Source organism: Podarcis melisellensis (genome assembly GCF_964234715.1).
Source record: "Podarcis melisellensis genome assembly, chromosome: 7".
Classification (NCBI taxonomy): Eukaryota; Metazoa; Chordata; class Lepidosauria; order Squamata; family Lacertidae; genus Podarcis; species Podarcis melisellensis.
This window is the reverse complement of record NC_138539.1, coordinates 66,296,337-66,301,826: the sequence shown is the minus strand read 5'-3', so window position 1 is coordinate 66,301,826 and position 5,490 is coordinate 66,296,337.

Below are 5,490 nucleotides of genomic sequence, written 5' to 3'. Positions count from 1 at the left end.
GGCTCCGCTCCGCGATTGGAGAGCGGGAGCAAAGGCTCGACGACGATTGGCTGCCTGGCGCCCGGAGGGCGGGAGAGAGCGCGCGGGTGACGTCTTCGGTCGGGGATTGGCCTTCGCGACCTTGGTTGAAGGATGGGCCGGCGAACCGTTGAGGGGCGGGGGGGGGGCGCGCGCGCGCGAGGGAGGGAGCGGTCGTGAGGGAAAGAAACGGCCGCTGGTCGTACGGTCTTTTTCTTCTCCACGCTCGCTGTTGGCTCGGTTTCCCGCCGGCGCAGCTGCGTGGAGATGGCAGAGATGTACAAAGCGACCGCGGCCCGCCCTGCTAAATTATTATCATCATTATTATTAATAGTGGTATTTATATAATAGGGCCCTCCACCCGAAGATTACAGGGCGTAAAAAAAAAAAGAAGGCAAAAAGGGAACGCAGATTTCCTCACAAAAGCAAGAAAAAGCCAATAACACGCACAAACACGTTTAAAAGGGCATAGAAGCCCTGTTACTCAGGTGCAGAACTGGGCCCTGGTAATCACTTCAGCCTGAAACTGATTCTTTTGTTTACTCATGTAGTAAAAACAACAACGTCATAGGTTGCCACCTATGTCAGAGGTGCATGAGGTGGCAGCATGCCTTTGAAAAAGCTGCTTTGCCTCGTGAGTCAGCACCCAAGGTATCCAGGTCTCCATGTGCCTCCTTGGAAGGCCATGCCACCAGTAATAATGGGTTGTTAACAGCCAGCCCATAAATGAAGCCAGATGAGGCATCTGCCTCGGGCAGCAGGATCCGCTGGGCCAGCAGACCCTGATGTAGGTCTTTGCCACCGCATGAATTCTTTTTCCCACACCGCCCCCCGCCATTCCCCTGCGAAGCGGTTCTGGTTAAACAAATAGCAAATAGCAGGCAGAACTTCCTCTAACTAGGGCTTGACTTCGTATCCGAAATAAACAGGGGGAAGGATGCGTGTAAACAACGATGAGCGGGTGACAACCTCGGCACACCCACGACTAAACCTGTGCAGAAAACTTCCTATCTCCGTCACTCCTCCCTGGCAATAAGTTTATTAAATTTGTATGCTGCCCTTTGTCCAAAGATCACAGGGCGCTTCGGATCAGATCTGGTAAAGAGTTAGAAACTGTGCCACCAAGGAAAAAACCCTATGCCAACGCTAAGGCTGAGGTTCAAAGAAGCAGAGAACTAAAAAACACATGGTGGATAAAAAAAGCTCAAGAGATCCAGCACTTAGCCGACACTCATGATGCACAGAGTTTCTTTAAAGCCACAAAGACCATCTACAATAAATCATGGCATATGCCTCCTACACTCAGCAGACGGTAAAGGTAAAGGTACCCCTGCCCGTACGGGCCAGTCTTGCCAGACTCTGGGGTTGTGCGCCCATCTCACTCAAGAGGCCAGGGGCCAGCGCTGTCCGAAGACACTTCCGGGTCACGTGGCCAGCGTGACATCGCTGCTCTGGCGAGCCAGAGCTGCACACGGAAACGCCGTTTACCTTCCCGCTAGAAAGCGGTCCCTATTTATCTACTTGCACCCAAGGGTGCTTTCGAACTGCTAGGTTGGCAGGCGCTGAGACCGAGCGACGGGAGCGCACCCCGCCGCGGGGATTCGAACCGCCGACCTTTCGATCGGCAAGTCCTAGGCGCTGAGGCTTTAACCCACAACGCCACCCGCGTCCCCAGCAGACGGTACTACACTTCTAAAAGATAAAGAAGCTATTGCACTGCACTGGAAAGAACATTACTAACATCTGCATGAATGAATTTATTAATACGGTCACAGACCAGCGTCAACACACACAATATCACAGATCATAAAAAATATCAGAAATACAAGGGACAATATGAATATAGCAAGGATTTAAATATAAAAATTAAAATTAATTGTTAGCATGCCCCCTGTAATTAGCAATTAGGGGTTTATGCATTATGGGATACCACTTGCTTCCTGCAATTGATTGCAGACGCACAGAATTTAGCTACATTTAGTGTAGTCTTGGGATTCTTGTCCTCTAGCAGTAGTTTTAAACTATGGTATTCCGATTCTTTCCTGGACTTTTGCAAAACAGGTGTAATAAAAGTCAAACGTATATCCTCATAACATCTCCTTAAGCCCAACTCCCCCGTAGCTGCTGAGGTCCTCTCACAAATTCTGCAAAACCAAGATAGAGATGAGCTTGCAGTATCTCCAAATCTGGGAGAGTTGTGTACAGCTGTTAACCAAATGAAAAACAACAAAGCCAGTGGACCTGATAGAATACCTGCCGAAATCTTCTAAGTGGGCGGAATTGAACTTACACAACAACTTCACAAGCTCATTAAAAAAATCTGGGAGAGAGAAGAGATCCCAGCAGACTTTAGGGATGCCAAAATTATCTATCTCTTTAAAAATAAATAAGATAAATGCAGAGAGCAAAACCAACCCCTGTATATGGCGTTTATTGATCTGACTAAGGCTTTCAGCACTGAAAATCATAATGTCCTGTGGACTGTCTTTCTAAAAATTGGCTGCCCAGATAAATTTGTGAACATCAATCGGCTTCTCCATGATAATATGACAGCAACAATCGCAGATAACAATGGCTCTCAAAGTGAACCATTCACAGTGGGATCAGGTGTTACAGGTGTTACTGGTGTTATTGCCCCAACTCTATTCATTATTTTCATTGCCATTATCCTATACTTTGTCGAAGGGAAACTCCCCACCGGAGTAGAAATCATATATCGAACACATGGAAAGCTCTTTGATCTGAGCAGGCTGAAAGCAAATAATAAGGTTACCATAATTTCCGTCATAGAGATTCAGTATGCTGATGACAATGTAGTGTGTGCACACTCAGAGGATGACCTCCAAACCATCCTAAATATCTTTGCAGAAGCTTACAAAGCTTACGAAGCTCAACATCCAAAAAACTAAAGTGCTGCACCAACAAATACAAAATAACCCCTCTGCAGCACCACAAATCCAACGCAATGGTGTAACGTTGGAAAATGTCAATCACTTCTCCTACCTGGACAGTTATCTTTCCACAAGGGCCAAAATTTGTGCCGAAATCCAGCATCGCCTGAGCTCTGCAAGTGCGGCTTTCTCCCGACTGAAGTGCAGTGTTTGAGGACCGGGACATTCACAGGGAAACCAAAATGCTTGTTTATAAAGCTATTGTAATACCAATCTTACCATATGCTTGTGAAACATGGACCACTTATAAACACCATCTCCAACTCCTCGAAAGATTCCATCAACGGTGTCTCTGAAAAACTTTACACATCACTTGCGAAGACAGGTGAATTAATATCAGTATACTGGAAGAAGCAAAGATCACCAGTGTTGAAGCAATGATTCTTCAACATCCTCTTCGTTGGACTGGTCATGTTGTGCGGATGCCTGATTATCATCTTCCAAAGCAACTACTTTATTCTGAACTTAAAAATGGAGAGCGTAATGCTGGTGATCAACAAAATAGGTTTAAAGACTGTCTCAAGGCAAATTTTTAAAAATGTAGTATAAACAATTGGGAAACACTTGTCTGTGAGCGCTCCAATTGGAGAACAACCTTTACCAAAGGTGTCATGGGTTTTGAAGACACTCGAACTCAGGATGAAAGGGAGAAACGTGCTAAGAGGAAGGCACGCTTGGCAAATCCACACCGTGATCAACTCCTGTCCAGAAACCAATGTCCCCACTGTGGAAAGATGTGTGGATCCAGAATTTGCCTCCACAGTCACTTACGGACTCATTGTTAAAACCGTGTTTATGGAAGACAATCTTACTCGGCTACGAGTGATCACCAAAGAAGATCAGATCTCTCCCCACCTGAAATCTTCATTTCCAGCAATGGACAGCTCCATCTTTTCAGTATGCTACCTAACAAACATTGGAATATTTGGTGAAACTTCATAGAATCAGAGTTGGAAGGGAGCCCCAAGGGGTCATCTGGTTCAGCCCCCTGCAAAACAGGAATCTCAACTAGATCATGCTTCTTTTGTTATGCAAGAAAAACTATCCTTATATCTGTTGTAGTCATCAGGAAAGAGGGCAAATGTGTTTGGAAGATTCTGCAATTAGCTTTAATTAAACATGAATATGATAACCACAAGAGGCACTTGCAAGATAGTAAAACATGGGGGGGAAAAAACCATAAAAATAGGGCAGAGAGCTGCAACACCCACTTCCCGTACACAAACACACCCACACTCCCATATGCTTATATCATTATATTTTGAAGGGTTTTAATTGTAAACTGCTGTAGGATCCAACATCGCCTGATAAATGAAAAATGAAAAAAGATGCAGGTTCCACCTGTCAAACAAAATTTGACATACCCACTCCTTCAAGCCGCTGAGTGGGGGTGTTTTTCTTTCAGCAACTGGACCTGAACCTGACCTTTAAAAATCACCTGGCCATTTTGAACCACAATTAGTATTTATTTGTTTAAATATTTATAGTGTGGCCTATAAATATTTAAATATTTATAGGCCACACTAATAAGAATATTGCCAGCAAGGCAGTAGTAGCCACCTGTGCCACTCTGGCTTTGATTAGCACTTGGTGCAAAGTTTGGTTAAACTAGGCCTAGGAGAATGTGACTTGTGTAAAGTAGTAGAAGGGAGGAATTTTAATTGGAGCAGAGGTGGTGGGGTGTGTGGCTTTATAAAACCTTTTCCATCTCCTCTGAGCTCCAAAAGTGAAGTTGAGGCAAGATGGGGATATGCTGAGCATTCACATCTACTCTACCATTGCTTGGCATGGACCATATTCCAAGATTCAGGTCATTGCTAGTCATGTCTAATACAACCCTGATTCCAAATAGCCCGAGCAAGCAAATCCTACCCATTGTTCTGGCAAGCCAGTCGGGCAAGCCAAACAAAAAATGGGTTGTCTCTCCTTCCTGTAAAGCTAAGGATGCAATTACTATGCTCACTTTCCAGGGAAAAGGGCCCAGTTAGATATCACCTGGCACAAAGGAAGCTGCAAGTTTGAGTAAATGAAGAGTAAGAGGGTGTTGCTGCTTAACCCTTTCCCCTGTAGACAATTTGCTGCTGCGAAACCTCTCCCAGCTGTTTTTCTAACCCAGTTAAATCATATTATAGGGTAATTTTTTTTTAAAAAAAGGAAATAGGAAACTCCCATATGTGGTAATACCAAATTAATGAAAATACATTGGTACCTTGGGTTACAAATGCTTCGGGTTACAAACTCCGCTAACCCGGAAGTAGTACCTCGGGTTGAGAACTTTTCCCCAGGATGAGAATGGAAATCATGTGGTGGTGGCAGCGGGAGGCCCCATTAGTAAAAGTGCGCCTCAGGTTAAAAACGGTTTCGGGTTAAGAACGGACCTCTGGAATGATGGACCTCTGGAATGAAAGCTCCCCTCCAATATAAAGGTAAAGGTACCCCTGACCATTAGGTCCAGTTGTGGACGACTCTGGGGTTGCAGCAGGGGCGCTCACCCCGTCACGGGGATTCGAACCACCGACCT